We start from the raw sequence: 18792 nt of genomic DNA, 5'->3' as shown, positions 1-18792 counted from the left end.
GTATCAATTAATAATTTTAAAGGAGGATTTTTAATTTGAATATATGGTAAATCTTTTTTATCGTATATCGAGTGAATTTCTACGTGTTCTGGTTTTTTTCGTTGATGTCGGGAAAATTTTGTTCATTGTATGATGATGTATGTGGTTGGTTTGTGTCATCATATGTTTGAGTTTCATTTATAGTGTGTGTATCAGCATATTCCGACTCTGAGTAGTACTGTTGTTCGGGATAGGAATATTGATAACCTTCGAACTCATTGTTTGAAATATAAGGCTCATTGTTATTTTGTTCTACGTTGTGCAATTCCTCGAAAACAAAATGAGGTGGATTAAAATATCTTTGTTGATTTACGGGGGGTTTTGGAAAAGTTCCGTGAGATATTCCGCTCATCGGTGTAGGTTTTGGAAATTGATTTTGAGGGATATTTCTAGGTTTAAAGACATTGGTATTTTTATTAGTCCCAAAAACTTGTTTGTTTGTGAAAAATTTGGGCGGTGGTAACTGCCTCGGTCTTATATCAATAGGTTGAGAAGGAAAGACAGGTTTGGTTTGTCTTGAGAAATTACTTGGAAAGTTCTGTCTAAAAGGTTGATTAAATTGATTAAATTGTTGATTTTGGAAGGGTTGGTTTGGAAAATATTGTGTGAATGTTGGAACATTAAATTTTGGTGTGACTTGTGGTATGTGTGGTTTTTGTAAATGTCTTATGTTATTTTCCGAAATTATGAATTGTCGTGCTGAAGCCAAACATTCTGGTCTCATAGCCCTAATGCTAGATCCTAATGGTTCTTTTAAACCTGCTAAAAATATTTTCAATGCATGGGTGTTGTAAAATTGTTTTTTTAATTGTTTTGTTGCTTCAATAGTTTCGTGTGTGTCGATATAATTATGTAAAGCACTTAAATTAGACATGACACGAGTGTGGAATTGTAGTGGTGTTTCATGATTTGTTTGTCTTAATTGGTCTAAATCAAAAAGCAAGCCATTTTCATCACGTTGGTCTCCAAAATGAGCAATTAAAGAAGTTTTAATGCTTTGCCAATCTTTATTTATAGAAATACTATAAACCTCTCTAGCCTTGCCAATTAATTTTGAATATATGCCATAAATAATAGTCACATTTTGAACACAATTTACATGATCTGGTCTAGTATCCCAAAAATTTGAAATTAAAGTATTAGCTGTCTCTAAGTAAGATGATAGTTCTAATGGATTACCATCGAATTTAGGTACAATTTCTAAAATTTTTGCATCAAAATGCGGTGGTGCTGACATGTTTAAGCTTTCTGGTTTTTCTAAATTAAAATTAAACTTATCTTTAGAACTTAACTTAGGAGAATTAATTGATAAGCTAGATAATAAATCTGTTAAATCTAAATCCGCGTTTCTAGTTACGTTTTCTTGTCTTAAATCTAATTCGCTTAAATTTAACTCGCTATTTTCGCTACTTTCCGCCAAGGAATTAGGTGATAACGAGGGAATTGACATGGACAGGAAGTACTTACATGAGTAGTCTTCTCACCATAGCTTCTTTTTTCTTTTTTCTGACGTTGACCGGGAGATACAGCGAAGATAGAGTGACCCACTTCGTTGGTCCTAGAAGTGCCGTAGTCTGTCTCTATTTTCTCTCCAGCGGTTCCTCTTCTTGCACGATGCACGAAGTTCTTTCTTGGAATTAATGCTTGATAGCAAAAGAGATGATTTTTCTCAAAAATTTCTCTTTTCCCTACCGATGACTGCGCCACTTTATGTTTTCCAATATTAAAAATTGATTTTTAAAAAATAATTCTAACTCAGAAAACCAAAGATTTATTTATTTTTAACTTATTTAATTAACAATAGAAAAAATTGATATGGTGACGGGCAGAGATTCGTTCTGCACTGCTGTCGATAGATCAATCCGTCGTTCGAAGTCCTGTCTTCGCTATTTATAATTAAAGGGTATCTTGCATCAGCATTATTGAACAATGAAGGCTGGATACATAACTGGTGTGACAAAACTAATATGGAACATTAGTCGCTTTTAAAAGCAAGTTACTCCTTTATTTTAAATGGAACACCCAGTATATTTTTCCGGTGTTCAATGGGGAATTTATATATCTTCAAAATATTATTAAGGTTGCCTACCCCTCAGACAAAGATTTTCCCAGATATTTTAATTTTCATGATTTTGCGCCAGTAAATCTTTATTATTTGAAAATATCTAGATGGCTGCGTGATATACCTTTTGTTAATTTAACAAAAATTAAAGATTGTAGAGTAAAATACTCAATGGTAATAAAAAGATATCCGCTTAAAACATATTTTAATTATTACAGAATTAAAAGTAGATATAAACCTATAATTATGCGACAAAAATTAGCTAGATGAAATCAAATGCTCAAAATGCTTCCTTTCCTGTTAACTACATAAAATGATTGTCTTTTCAAAAGGATTTTTTGATTTTAAAGGGCATTATGTGGAGTTCTACCTCGAAAAGCAGCTACAATAATTTCTCTCATATTGTCGACAATAGTTGTCGAGTTTTATAAACACTGTCTTTAACATATCCCCATAAAAACACCCAGACTAAATAAAATCAGGAGCATTTAAGAATTCTATTAATTGGTGAATGCACACTGCATTCACCAACTAATAGAATCATATGAATTATCTCTGATGCAGGATAAGTTTGCATTTTCAGCAAATTTCTGAGATTTTTTTTTGTTTTAACTAACACAAAATGATAACTAGTTGTTAAAGTTGGACTAATTTGACAGCTATGTTGAAGTAACGTCAGACATAATCACCAGCCATTTAGATTTTATCAAATAATAAAGATCTACTCACATCAAATCAAGTAAATGAAAATATCTAGGAAAATCTTTGTTTGAGGGGTAGGCAACCTTAACAGTATTTTGAAGAGACATGAATTTTCCATTGAATATCGGAATAATATACTGGGTGTTCTATTTAAAATAAAAAAGTAACACCCTTTTAAAGGCAACCAATGTTCAATATTAATTTTGTCACACCCTGTATAACATTTTGGATCAAATTTTAATTTGATTTAAAGTACAAGAATTACTTTAACGACATATTAGACTATACGGGGTAAATTCCAATTTAAGTAAGTGTTCCATTACAAGAAACACAACTTTGATATGTAACTTTATTTGGGGACACCCTGTAGAAGTCTATATTTTTAGAAAGTGCTCTGAATTAACCTACATATGCTCACAAAATTTCATTTCAATACAAACTGTTGTACTCAAAGACATTATAAAGATAGACCGGACATCTCATTCATAAATACTCGTTGGAAGTGTATCAAACATTCCAATGTGTCAAACAAGGACAGAAGAGACAGAGAAGTCTAAAATTTCCGACCCCGGCAACTAGGCGCATTTGGATTGTTCTAATGGCCAGTGGCGTATCGTTTTTTGGAAGGAATTTAATTAGTAAAGTAAAAGTAAAGTAATTAGTAAAATTTTTACTCCATATTAATATACTACATTAACACTTTTTCGTCAGATGAGTTTTGTTATAAGGTCTAATATAATAATATAATTAATATCCCATATATACTTAAGTTGAAACGTTAGTAGGTAGTTTTCGAAAATCGCTCCAACGTCGATTTTCAATTTAAATTTCAGTTACTTCTATATAAACTTTCAGTTACTTTTGAATATTTACAGGGTGACTCAAGTTTCTGAAACAGTTCTATATTAGGTTTGTGGTTGGTGACTTTTCTGTCAATTTTTTTTTTCAGAATATGGAGGCAATGGTAAAGCACATTTTAGACATTTTTGTAAACATAGGTGGCCGGAACATATTTTCAAACTAAAGTTGTAGATTTACCATTAAATTTCCATTCCAGAAATACCTAGGATTGCCACAGGCCTTTTTTGAAAAGGACAGTCTTTTTGACTTTTTGACTTAAAAGTAATTTTTATTTACGTATTTTGCCTGAGAAAATTACCTAGAGCAAACAGAAATATTCTTTTCGTCCAAATTTAATTAGAGATGTTATAAAACTTATAAATAATTTTTTCTTGTTTAGAATAGGCAACATTATTTAGAACTTCCCGTTTAATCTCAAATGATAGTTTAGGTTTTAGTTTTACCTTTTTTGATCTTAAAAAGAACTTTTCAAAATTAGTAATTAGTAACGATTTAGTTAGTTCGCAATCTATAGCTTCCTGTGAAGTACTGTGTAATAGTTGTATTATTAATAACTTCCTATCTTGTATTATTAAGAACTTCCTATACCTAAAATGAATATTTAATGAGAACATTGTGTTTTTTTTTCAAAAATATAAGACAAGATTTGACTTTGGGTCTTCTTCTTGTATTATGATGGCTCTGATACGAGGCAATTACCTTTTAGTCTCTCAATAGAAGGCATTTATCATTAAAAGTATCAAATCTGTGTGCTACAGTATGGGATTTCTGTCGCATAATATTGAATATTACGTTTATTTACAAACCCATTACTTTTAAAGGTAGCTTCATCAGACAATCAAATTTTAGAAAAATGTCTGAATCTTCATGAACTGTATTAAGCATATGTATTGTGGTTTGAATCACCCTGTATGTTGACAAACATATTTTGAAAATGTGCGACAAACCAAAAACGTAATAGGTAAAAAGCTTTTTTGGAGGCCTGGGTCACTCTGTATATAGGTATGTATAAAACTAGTAGCCTAAAAATTATTTATAGTTCGTCCCATTCTAAAAAAAAGGTAAACACACCGTACAAATAACTCTAGGAAGAGGTATTTGTACGGTGGTAAAAAATTGTTTAGGGGCCGAAGGGGCAGATATAATAATGCAATAAAATATAGAAAAGGGCGGGTAAACACCTACGTATTTGTTGAGCAAAATTCCTTTAGAATATCGTATATAATGACCAAAATATGACGCAATTTTAAGAAAAAAATATCACTTTCTGGCTTATAATAAAGTTTCAAATGCAACGTTTATATTCAAATTTGTTATGATCTACAACAGTTAAGTAGTAATTGAGTCGAATTATAATTCAATTACCGGCTACTACGTTCCTGTTTTAATAGCTCAAAATTCAACAAATATAATTAGAAATTATTTTAATTGTGAGAGGCTCCCTTGTGGGACGCCTATGTACGGCGATTACGGCGCAGCGGAAACAATACCTACCTGTGAAAAGACAAATTCGGGTAATTTGAGCTTATTTTTCCACACATTTGACACTGTCGTACCATATTGAAAATCGCAGATTCAAAAGTACGTTAAACAAAAGCAAAAACTACTGAAAAACACTGAAAAGTTCACTTCGGACTTGATTCCGACTTCAAACGCATCGTAAGCTAAACGTAGTACGCTATAACGGACCAAGGGCCGTCGCGAGGGGTGGTGCGACGGACGGCTCATTTTCATTCTGGAAGACTAGCAGCGACGTTGCCAATAGTTCTAGACGTTTCAGCACATTAAACAATAAACATGTCCTTTAATAGTAACGCATATATCCTCTGGTTAATCACGCATGCGTCTTTAAAAATAAACTATTAATTTAATTAAGAAATTGAGATTTATTGATATCCGGTGAAGGTTTTAAAGTCACCTTTTCTACAAATCAAACTAAGCAGATAGGCGCAAATTTGAGATGTGGCAATGTCGCCTTCTCTATCTCAGTTGGTTTTTACAGTACGTAGTCAACCTCCGATTGTTTGATCGGGTTAAAATGCACAATGTGATATCTGTTCTTCCTAAATCTATGGTTGTACTCCTTGGAGCCTCCGCGGCGTATGAGAGGCGCCACCCTGTACAGGCTTACCTATTGGAGCTAGTAACAAACTTAAATGTATGCATGCCATAAAGTAAACTAAAAATAAACAATAGACTATCAGAAAGTTAACAGCGGTTTTAGATGGAGCGGAGCGTCCGCGCGGACCGTCCGCCATTTCCATGAATTCAAATGAACAATTTCACGTTCACGAGTCGCCTATGCTCCGTTCGGATGAGAGCTATCTTGAAAAAAACATCCGCGCGGAGCGTCCGCGACTTGTTTAAAATATATAGGGTGGTCCGAATGTAATCGGGAAATTTCGGAAATATTATTCTGCAGATAAAAATAATGTAAACAAGTTATAAAATAATGTCCTCTTCAAAATGTTTCGTTTTGGAAATACAAATGTAGAAGTTTCATTATTATTTCATTTTATTTCTAAATAACTTCTGAACTAACTTCCATAACTGAATGGAAATTAGTGTCACGGGTACCTTTTGACATGAGCAATTGGATTTCAATGCTACTGACCTGCTAGTAAGTATATTATGACTCCTACTTGTAGGGGATGCCACCTACATATTTTTTCACTGTTATTATCTATAACTACCTACCCTGCATACAGGTTGTTACAAATTCGAGGTACGAGCATTAGTGTCTCGGTAACCGTAATAGATACGAACATGGTTAATCAGAAATAAAAAATGCAGGTCCGTATTTAAAAAAAATAAGTTAGCCTCTGTATCTCACAAATTATCAGCTAATTTGAAAATCTAAAAATACTCTCAGCTAGCCCTAATAAAATTACTATGAGAAAGTGCAATTACTTTTTTGATTTTCTAAAAAGTAACGACGGGAAAAAATACAATTTAATTAAAAAAAAACAGTTTTTTTCCAAAAAAAACTCAGCAATCCTTGAAATTATTAAGACTTTTTTGATGGCATCTTGGTGAACATCCCAAAGCGCAACTTTACCCCCATTTAACCATGTTCGTTTCTATTACGGTTACCGATATACCAATGATCGTACCCCGAAATTGTAGCACCCTGTATAGTCCGTTTATATTTGCGTAAACCGATTTTGAATATTTTGGTTTAATCATACAAATCCCATATTCTGTGCCTATTATGTTGCCTAGCTAGAACTGACTCAGTATAAAACCGGTCCTACACGATGTAACCAACATTTGGCACAGGTTGCGACATATTGCAATTGACAAGTGTGACTCCTACATGTGGCAAATGTTCATGTGTCGAACGTTGGAAGGTGTTCGCCACATCACGCGGCTTAACTCATGGAGTTTAATTTTAAAGTTTCAGTTATCGAAATAATAATAAAACAGAATGAATTGCCTATCGAGACGAATATTATTGAAAAACTGACGAAGGTCGAGGTTTCAAATAAAATAAATCAAAGCAATTCAAATGTATGTGTATTATGTGAGATTCACTTATTTCGTGTAAAGAACTACTTATCTATAAAAACAACTGATTTGTATATTTTTAAGTCTCCCATAACATATTTCGCTTAGTAATGTTTACATCTTACTTTTAACCTAAAAAAGGGAAATAAGAAAAGGCGGTTCTAATAGTTCGAACAGGTTGATGCGGTGTAGACATGGCTTATTTTGCTGAATAGGATTCGACAGGCACAAAAAGATCCGCATAAAATACATTGTGGTTTCGGTTACTTGCGCTAAATTGATCAAAAAAGTAATGACTTTGCAGGTTGGCTAGTCTTGTTTTATTTACACTCGGTTTTTAAAAATTATCCCGATTCAATATTTGCCGGTAAATAGTATACTCTTTATTTTTTCAACTGTTTATTCATAATATTTAGTTCTTGTTGGTATTTCTTTTAATTACGTTAGATAACTTGTTACAATTTATTTTTATTTGTTTCAAAATTTTTAAACAGAATAACAGAATAGTAAAGTTTTGAACCTAACCAAGTTGATCTAGAATTTTTTATTAATAATTAAAATAAACAATTTATTTTGGAACGCTTATATTTTTAAAAAATAGACACGCAAGTTTACCACAATACATTATAACTTTTTTAAAATTATAAATACATGTCTCCCTAATTACTTAGGTTAAATTATTTTAAGTTTTTTTTTAACTTTAAATCTCACACTGATTATGCTAAAGTTGTTAACAAAACGTGAGCTCAGAATATAAAAAACTGTCCATATTACAGTTAATTTCTAAAATGTTTTAGTACAGTCTGTCCAGTAGACCTGAGAGGATTTCGACAGGCGACCTCCAATCCGGTGATTGAAATACAATGCGCTTGTGAATTTTAACATAATTGACGTACACAACTAAATAATGTTGATTTTTGATCAATTGTTGATGTACAGGGACATCATTTTAAGTATCTCACCCATTTTAAAATTCTCCTGTGTCCTATTTTAAGATAGTAAAAAAAAATTTTGATGTAATTTTTGCAAGGATGCCGATTTTCTACATCGAAATTTTTTAAAACGTCAATTTTGACAGATATGACGCCATCTTGATTATTTTTAAATAGAAACCCCCACATATTTTAGCATGGCCCGGTAGACATATTTTAGCTAATTTCAAAAATATATAGTTTAGTATAGTTTGCACATACCGTTTTCGATATACAGTGGATTTAAAAATGAATTGTTCCAAAATCATTTTAAGTGTCTCACCCAATTTAAAATGTTTCTCTTTACTATTTTAAGATAGTAATAATATATTTTAATGTAATTTTTCGCAAGGATGCCGATTTTCTACATCAAAATTTTTTAAAACGTCAATTTTGACAGATACGACGCCATCTTGATTTTTTTAAAATGGAAACCCCCACATATTTTAGCATGGTCCGGTAGGCATATCTTAGCTAATTTCAAAAATATAGTTTAATATACTTATAAACGTTTTCTATATACAGAGGGTTGAAATCAAGAGATCCTCTAATTTTTATGTATCTGAATATGAATGTCATTCACTTACTACAACTGAATGGTAATATAAAAATATTAATGAGGTTTATGAAATTTTGTGGTCTAAATAACCATCCAGAGACACTTTTGTGAAAAATATGCTACGGCACTGGCAATTTTATTGTTTGTAATATAACTTTCTTTTAATTAAACCTTAACTCTTTCTACAAAGACCGGTTTACCGAAATTTATAAAGCTAACTTGATACGTTTAGGAGCTACTTCAAAATGAATAATTAATTTATTAATTTTTTAAGTTTAAAATTTAGTCAAAAATTATCTCCCGAAGTAAGCAACTAAAATATAATTCTTTTAAGATGTATAACATGACAGTTAGTTAAACTGTCATTTATTTTGTTTGAGAAATCACCATCAGGCTAAATTTTTAAAAAAGTTTTTTATATACATATAAGGTCATATTGAAGAGGACGATGCGTCTATCAAAGTATAAATAAATAAAAAAAATTACGTGTCGTAATTGTAATATTTGACATTTTCAAGAATTTTAAAATTGGAAAATTGTAAACTGGACGAGTCGTTTAAAACAATTCTGGAAGATTTCATTTTTAAATCCACTGTATATCGAAAACGGTAAGTGCAAAGTATACTAAACTATATATTTTTTAAATTAGCTAAAATATGTCTACCGGACCATGCTAAATTATATGGGGGTTTTCATTTAAAAAAAAATCAAGATGGCGTCGTATCTGTCAAAATTGATGTTTTAAAAAATTTTGATGTAGAGAATCGGCATCCTCGAAAAATTACATTAGAAAATTTTTCTACTATCTTTAAATACGAAAGAGAAAAATTATAAATTAAGTGAGACACTTAAAATGATGTCCCTATACATAATTATTACTTTTATAAGCTTTTATTTAAATTGCAATAATATAGGATGTCGAATTCATTAAGTTTCCGTGATTATACAGGGTAATTCAAATTCTACCGCACAATTGGTATGTCCTTAAAAACTATAGGAGATACGAGGGTGGTTAAATTAGGTTATATTAAGTAAAAACTAATTTCAAAAGTTGTGCGTTAATGTGCCTAATTGAGTGCCGAAAAGTAGCCTAATCGTATCGAAAAGTAGCCTAATCAATACCTAATCGAGTGCCGAAAATATTCGAGAAAAATAAAAAAATTTGAAATTTTTATTAATCAGTGTGAGATTTAAAGTTAAAAAAAAACTTAAAATAATTTAACCTAAGTAATTAGGGAGATATGTATTTATAATTTTAAAAAAGTTATAATGTATTGTGGTAAACTTGCGTGTCTATTTTTTAAAAATATAAGCGTTCTGAAATAAATTGTTTATTTTAATTATTAATAAAAAATTCTAGATCAGTTTGGTTAGGTTCAAAACTTTACTATTCTGTTATTCTGTTTAAAAATTTTGAAACAAATAAAAATAATTTGTAACAAGTTATCTAACGTAATTAAAAGAAATATCAACAAGAACTAAATATTATGAATAAACAGTTAAAAAAATAAAGAATATACTATTTAACGGCAAATATTGAATCGGAATAATTTTTAAAAACCGAGTGTAAATAAAACAAGACTAGCCAACCTGCAAAGTCATTACTTTTTTGATCAATTTAGCGCAAGTAACCGAAACCATAATGTATTTTATGCGGATCTTTTTGTGCCTGTCGAATCCTATTCAGCAAAATAAGCCATGTCTACACCGCATCAACCTGTTCGAACTATTAGAACCGCCTTTTCTTATTTCCCTTTTTTAGGTAAAAAGTAAGATGTAAACATTACTAAGCGAAATATGTTATGGGAGACTTAAAAATATACAAATCAGTTGTTTTTATAGATAAGTAGTTCTTTACACGAAATAAGTGAATCTCACATAATACACATACATCTGAATTGCTTTGATTTATTTTATTTGAAACCTCGACCTTCGTCAGTTTTTCAATAATATTCTTCTCGAATGGCAATTCATTCTGTTTTATTATTATTGCGATAACTGAAACTTTAAAATTAAACTCCATGAGTTAAGCCGCGCGATGTGGCGAACATCTTCCAACGTTCAACACATGAATATTTGCCACATCATGTAGGAGTCACACTTGTCAATTGCAATATGCCGCAACCTGTGCCAAATGTTGGTTACATCGTGTAGGACCGGTTTTATCCTGAGTCAATTCTAGCTAGGCAACATAATAGGCACAGAATATGGGATTTGTATGATTAAACCAAAAAAATATTCAAAATCGGTTTACGCAAATATAAACGGACTATACAGGGTGCTACAATTTCGGGGTACGATCATTGGTATATCGGTAACCGTAATAGAAACGAACATGGTTAAATGGGGGTAAAGTTGCCGCTTTAGGATGTTCACCAAGATGCCATCAAAAAAGTTTTAATAATTTCAAGGATTGCTGAGTTTTTTTTGGAAAAAACTGTTTTTTTTTAAACTAAATTTTATTTTTTCCCGTCGTTACTTTTTAGAAAATCAAAAAAGTAATTGCACTTTCTCATTAAGTTTCCGTGATTATACAGGGTAATTCAAATTCTACCGCACAATTGATATGTCCTTAAAAACTATAGGAGATACGAGGGTGGTTAAATTAGGTTATATTAAGTAAAAACTAATTTCGAAAGTTGTGCGTTAATGTGCCTAATAATATGCCGTTTCGAGTGCCGAAAATATTCGAGAAAAATAAAAAAATTTGAAATTTTTATTTTTTTCTGACATCATTAACACTTGACTATGTATATACGATTTTATGACTATGCTATACCACTTGTTTTCAGCTACACAACAGTGTTTTAAGCTTTGTCATCTGACCTTTCGTCTTTTGACCACCATCACCAACTTTATGTTTTCTTATAGGCGCCATATAGATTAGGCAAAGAAAGTCCTGTCTGAGTGCTAGCCCACTAAGAGTTAGAAATTGGTAATGAAAACAGGTAAAGAAACACCAGATGATCTGGCTAGAAAAGGAACGAAAACTCTACCAACAGAACCAGAATCGTCCTTCTTCCCAAGTGGAAACCAACTTAAAATAGAATTCAAGAACCTGGAAGACTCCATCCGTAACCTAGCATTGGAATTCTCCACAGGTCTAAACAACTCGAAAATATTTCTCAGGACACCAGAACACGTTATCACTGAGTGTACCGAAACGACAAATGTTCATCCCATTAACTTTCGTTCGAAGTTTATGGCACTTTATATAAATCTGATATCGAAGATGGAGAAATAAGCTCTGTAAACCAAACCAAAACAACAATCTACTATAGGCGCCATATTACTTTTTTAAACATCTAAATAGATTATAGTTATTAATGTAAGTTCGATACGAACATCATAATGAAACGCGTGGAACGTTAGTACAAGTTTCATTAAAAAGTTTGTATCGAAAGTGTATCATTTAAAATTTAATCTACGACGCGACACGAGGGACGATCCAAAGAGATTTGATTTAATTTAAAATATCAGAGATATCCTCATAAAAATTAAAATTCAAAATTATCAGGTGCCCTTATTAGTCGACGCCGCGGCCGTGGTAACCGTGCTTGTTGATTGTTTCCATTTTGACTTTGACAACTCAATTATTAATGTTCAATTTTGTGTTAAACGTTCAGTTTTAACAAAAAGCAAAAAATAATATTAATATGGGTGATTCTGATTCTGAAAGTGTCCCTTCGAATATTGAAGGCATTGCCCTAAACGTTGTCGAATCCCTACTTCCCGAAAAATCAAGACAAACGTACGAGCCAGCCTAAGTAAAACTTGAAGATTGGTTAAAGGGTTGCTTGTTTCTTATTTTAAATTTTGCGTGTTACTATGAATTCATAATAGCACTAGTGATACATAGATACATGCAACAAGTTTAGATTGGAAAGCCCGTAAAAATTTTAGGTCGCGAAATTATTTTGGGTCGCGACCGTTATACGCGATCTGGCGCTGCCATAGCGGTCGCTAAGAACAACGGCAAACAAAAACAGAAATAATTTTCTTTTCTTGTCAAAGTCAGAATCTTCAAAAATCATAATAATCTTTCAAAATCTAAACCGCTCTCATTAAGTTTTATTTACTCCAACCGGTGATAATTGTGAAAAAGTGGCACTAAAAACTTAAAAAGCTGTGCTGTGAACTCTGAACTGCAAAAACCATCGTGGATCGTGGTATAACGTTGGTTTCCAATGTTTCATAGGTATTTCATACATGCGTCCTTATATAAAATAAAGTTTCTTGTATGCAACACACTGTATTTTATTTATAAAATTAAACGAAAATAATAATAAATTTGAATAAACAATATTTGGCGATATAATTCCGGAAAACGTCGCGACCCCAAACAAAAGTTTAGGGTCGCGACCGTTGCAAGAATAGCGCCAAATAGTGTTTACATTGTCCTTATGGACACTTTCCAATCTAAACTTGTTTCATTTATCTATGTAGTGATATTATAAAAGCCATAATGACATTCAAATGACAATGTTAAATGTGTCATAATGACATTGTCGTAGATTAATTAATTAATTGAGTAATTTTAAATAATATTCTTGTTGAACAATTGAAACATCTAAAAACTATATTACTTGAATTATAATTTCAACGCAATTTGGACACTTAGAACCATTTTGTATGTTACTGATATCGGTTCTGTTACATTAGTTATTGGGGCGGAAATTTCTTGCCTTACTAAACAATTAAGAAACCAAATATTTTAACAGTTTTCGCTAATTACCGGCCGTACGGCATTATGTATCCTAAAAAAGGCCCGGTGTGACTTAAACCGCGTTTATGTATGCTGGGAGACAGATTTTCTGTGTGTACCGAGAAGGAAATTGAATTGCTCGGTATATAAAAATTATCGTCAGGACTGAGACCTACTTCCCTTCGACGTTCTACTTTCCTTCGGTATAATGGTCCATTAAAACGCTGTTTCTTTAGTTCTTTCCTTATTTCAGACAATTATGCACGCAGAAATGTCTTGCCAGTTGTCGTAAGATATCTGCAAATTTGTTTTAAACCGCTGGTTTATTTGATTTAAGTGGCGCATAAATCATTGCCGGCGTAACAAGAAGGGACTAAGAAAAAATGTATGTCTGTGTCTTTCTCTTCACTTGAGAAATTGTGTTTTCATCTATAAAGGTTTTTTAGAATCTAATTTGAATACACATCTAAATATTTAATAGTAGCTACACACACTGGCAGTTCTTTCTCAAGGCAAAGCAGTGCAGTCAAGTCATTGAGAATTTTGTTTAAATGCGGATGATCTGCACACGGACTGGAATTATAGGTCAGTCCATAGTCCATAGCAATTACCGACGATGGTGCTTTGGTGATAATTGATGTCAATAGTACGAGGGTAGTCTTTTATATTTTGCTTATGGAAACATAGTAGACGCTTGTCAACATATATCTTATATGAAAAATTAACTGTCATCTTTAGTTAATTTAACGCCAAAGTTTTATACCGGTTTTTCAGTCGAAAAATTAAATTAAGATTAAGATTATTTCAAAGACCGTTGCCTCAGCAAGAATGCTTTGCAGAGTTGGTTTCTGTTTTCGGCAATGAGGCACCACATCAATCGACAATTTATCGTTGGTATTGAGAATTTAAACGTGGACGGATTATTCTTAGCGACTATCCAATAAACGAGTTTACCAACAACGACAGCCATCCAGGAAAATGTCAATGCTGCAGGTATGCTGATCCAAGAAGATCGACATATCACATATCGTGAAATTGAAGCATCATTTCAAAAAACTCAATTCAAAAAATTTTATATGCAGAGTTATCTGTTGACAGAAGAACAGAATGTAATCAGAGTCAATTGGTGTCAAAAACTCTCTCAATACCGGTTTTAGGGAGAAAGCTCAAAAAAATTATACAGTATTGTCATTGGCGATGAATCCTGAATTTAATCTTATGAACGCTGGTTGTTCCCGAAAAGTTTTTCCAAAAAGATGGTGGCGACATTTGTCTCAAAAGCGGGTCATGTAGCAACAATTCCTCTGAAAGATTAAAAAACTGTTACTGCTGATTGGTACATATTTATTTGTTTGCCAGAAGTAATTGCCGAGTTTCGAAAACTCACCCTCAACGACAAATGATCCTTTACCAAAACAATGCAAGTTCCCACCCAGCTCGAAAAACAATTGAGTTTTTAAAGCAAGAAAACATCGAATTGTTGACACTATCTTACATACAGTCCCAACCACTAACACAATTACATTACGTCGTTACATAAAGTCGTAACCACTTTTTTTACTTTTCTATAAATCGCTCTCAAAGGTTCCAGTTGGTTCCTCAGAAGATGCAGTCAGCGCCTTCAAAAAAGCGATTTTAAAGCTACCAACATGCGAGTGGAATAACTGCTGTAAGAACTAAATAAAAACAATAGCGTATAAAAGTTATCTACTGTTTTTTTAGGTACCTCTATATGCAAAATATAAAAGGCAATCCTAATATACGTCATCAGCTGGAACTCCATGCTTCAAAGAATCTTTGAGATTTGTAATTAATTTGTAATTGTGTTTACCTTCTCAGGTAATTTATTTTCAAATGTCATCTCTTATAGCGTTTATCTTTGTCAGATGGCTGTGGATCTTGTGTATCCAGCATATTTTTAACCTTATCTCAGCATTCCTTACACTTTTTTTGTCAAAAGCAAGACTTATTTTCATATATTTGAATGAAATGTAAAATAATCGTGGTGCAAATAGGAAAACTAGAACATTTACTTACTACACGAGATGTTGAGAAATATCTGAAGGCTTGGACTGCGAAGTTTATACCTTGAGAAAAATCCGTATGTGGGAGGCCCCCTTTAAGTTAAAGTAATTTCAAGGTTAATTTTCCTTTTTTAATATCATCCTCTTTCTGGCACTCTCGATTTGGGATATCAATTTTCTTATGTTAATTAGCAAACACCCTATATATTTTTTGATACTTGCATTCTACATGGCATTCTAAACGAACGGAAGTTGTAGGCAAGCTATAAATGTATATTTTTATTACTTTTTTATCCAAATTTATTGTTATTTTGTAGAATTTTTAGCCGACCATACCAATAGGTATGGTAGGCTATTAAGATCGGCAAAAAAAAGTTTTTTTAATTTCACTCAAAATTAGTTATTTGGGTCATAAATTACCTAAATACAAACTATTTTCTCATGGTGTCTGTCTGTCCGTCTGTAACACGATAACTCAAAAACCGCTAAACCGATTTTAACCAAATTTGGCACAAAAATACTGTGGCACCCGAGAATCTGGCCATTAGTTTTTGGTGGGGGTGGGGGTTGGTAAGGGGGTATGGGAGGGGGTTAAAAACTTTAAAAAATCGTAACTCCAAAATTACAGTATCTAGCGAAACGCGGTTTTCAATTTAAGATAAGGAATAATATTTGCAACAAAATTTGTAATAACATCAAAATCAGTCAAAGTCGCAGTTTTTGAGATAAAAAAATTGGAAAAATTCTTTTACTTTGAAACTAAAAGAACTAACTACCAACTTTTTATTAACATATTTAGTATGGGCGGCTATACGTGCCTCCCGGCGCCAATTTTTTTTTATTATTTTGTAATCCATAAATAATTTACCAATTTGATCCTATTGGGTATTAGTATATGTCATATTTTCTTATTTATAATTATAATAAATGTATTGTTATTTTAATAAAAAATTATTCTAAAATGTTCAATGACTGATTAATAGTTTCTAAGTAAATATATTTTCATTGTTTTTGTGGTTATCCGTAATGAAATTATTTTTTTCTCAATTATCCGTGTATTTTAATGATGAAGAAAATATTTTTTTACGAAATATTGAAATTAAAAAATAAATAAGTTTGTAGTCAGTAACTTTCCAATAGTTCGATTATTATTCCAATGTTTTATTCTAATTAGTAAAAACATAAAAAATAAAATAAAAACAAAATTATTAAAATAAATTAATATTTAGAGAAGATGATTTTTTATTATAAAATGGGACATTTAAATGTCACTATTGTTTCTGAAGTGGGAGTACTTTTTATAGAGATGAAAAATATATAGGTAAAGAAATGACATTTGAGGGAAATGCGACAGGGTACCTATTCAAAATAAATTAATGAATTTCGACTATTTAAAATTAAAGAATCTCAAAATTTTAAATGCACTCCCTATATTTCTTTTCTATTTATATATATTTTTTAGTATGTCATATACCTATTTCTAATAGATTTTTTTTTGAACTTTCAATTTTTACATTTTTTAATTCATTTACTCTATAACATCATAGTTGCCTTGGCAAAGCAAAAATATTCTATTATATTAATAATTTATTATTTTTTTTTTATTAATTCGTTACCATTTATTATTATTAGTATTAATTTTTATTAATCATGAAGTCTTTTAAAGATTTTAATTAATAGTTTGTTTAATTTTAAGTGTTTTTTTTTGTGTGGGGGTATACTTTCTTATCACATTTGTATGATTAAGTTGTGTTATAATAGTTGTACAAATTTATATATGTACATACCTATATGGTTAAATGTTTAAATGTTTACGGTCTGCTGTAATTTTTGACACATAAAAAATATTTAAAAAACTTTTAAACTTGAAAGACTAGACGAGACTAAAGTAATTTATAATTTTTAGTAAAATATAAACATGCAATAATATTATACAGTAAGCCATTTAAAATAATAATTTGGAAAGTTAGAAGTTCATATTGTTTTAGTACCTTGTTTTTTTTAATAAATCAAAATAATTTTGACACACAGCGGTAATTTTAGATACAGGATGTCCACTGTATCTAAAATTACCGCTATGTATATTTACAATATCCGTTTTTCACTTACCATGCTTAACACATTTTTGAAAAACCACAATAATCACTTTCGACCGCCAAATACAAATATACAAAAAACTCGGTACGCAAAGTTGACTACGCACGAAAATTCCACGACAATATCAGTACCAATCAGTACTGCCGCGTACTGTGTGTAAGAAATATAAGAAAAAGCCGAAAACTAAATTGGGGTTTTGTTGCGTAAATCAAATAGTCCGCCTGAACGGTTTGGTACAACTATTTGAACACCTGGAAGTGGTACTAGCTTTTGAATCGACCACCACGAAAATGATCGCTGTTCAATCCTACGGTCTATTGGTTTCTAGAATGGGGTAGGCAGTTTAAAAGAGTTAAAAGGGTACCACAGAGAAGGGGACCGTTGAATGGTCGAACGGCAGACACGATTATCGAATCATTTTTTTTATTTCAGTTGAATTGTTTAATATTTAAAGCATGAGAACGGTCATTTGTTATTTATGAAAGCATATGCTGAAAACACCAGTCATAAATAAAATTTTAAATATGTTTTGCTACAGTTTGTTTATAAACGAATCATTTGAAAACTATACAGGGTGGCCCACATCAAGGTTCTGTCTATTTGAGATTTTAACTTTGTTAAATTAAATATAACACATGTAAACTAGTAGTGTCAATTTGGTACTACTGAGCTTAGAGTCAATCAACCAATCCGCATAATTCAGTTTATTAATATACAAGGTCCGACAATAGTGCGTCGGGCATCTGTAGCTCTTAGAATAAAAAAATGAGAATTTTGTTCAAGTGCAAATCTAAAATATATACTAGAATGTATATTAGGGAGAACGCCCACCAAAGTGACGTAGCTTATGACGTTGCACATACATGGCAATGATATGGCAATAGCGATACATGATTTTTCAGAAAGCGCACATATAAGTGATGTGGCATCTTTGTGGCAGTGGCGTAAGCATGTCGTCCTCAGAGGATGAATATTTATTAGCAGTTGTAAACCTAATTAATATGAACCAAAATTATTCAAAGCGTCGCTATTTGATACACCCTTTTTGCAAAAAGGGACAAAGGAACAGTGGATTTTGGATTTATCTAGTGTTTTTATGAAATATTTCAAGCATTTATAGAATGAAAAAGAAACCTTTAACTTTGGTGCACGCTCTCGCCTAGGTGGCTCAAAAAAGTGTGAGTGGATCGGGATGATTTTTTTTAAATGGAACACTCTGTATATTATTGCATTTTAGCTTCCTTTCAGATCACTTTACGTAATTC

General features: G+C 31.6%; 1 protein-coding gene across 2 annotated transcripts in view; it reads right to left on the bottom strand.

The window, feature by feature from the left end:
- Nucleotides 1-17910, bottom strand: part of LOC115879128 (protein yellow-like) — a 66026-nt gene extending 48116 nt beyond the window's left edge. For both annotated transcript variants that reach the window (XM_030895791.1, XM_030895790.1), the window contains exon 1: nt 17540-17910. The gene's annotated coding sequence lies outside the window, so the exon portion shown is untranslated. The remainder of the gene's footprint in view (nt 1-17539) is intronic.
- Between the last annotated feature and the right edge of the window lie 882 nt (nt 17911-18792).

This window comes from Sitophilus oryzae, unplaced genomic scaffold (genome assembly GCF_002938485.1).
Source record: "Sitophilus oryzae breed Bouriz unplaced genomic scaffold, Soryzae_2.0 scaffold_1576_pilon_pilon, whole genome shotgun sequence".
Taxonomy (NCBI): domain Eukaryota; kingdom Metazoa; phylum Arthropoda; class Insecta; order Coleoptera; family Curculionidae; genus Sitophilus; species Sitophilus oryzae.
The sequence above is the reverse complement of the archived record's forward strand: the minus strand, read 5'-3'. Positions and strand labels throughout refer to the sequence as shown.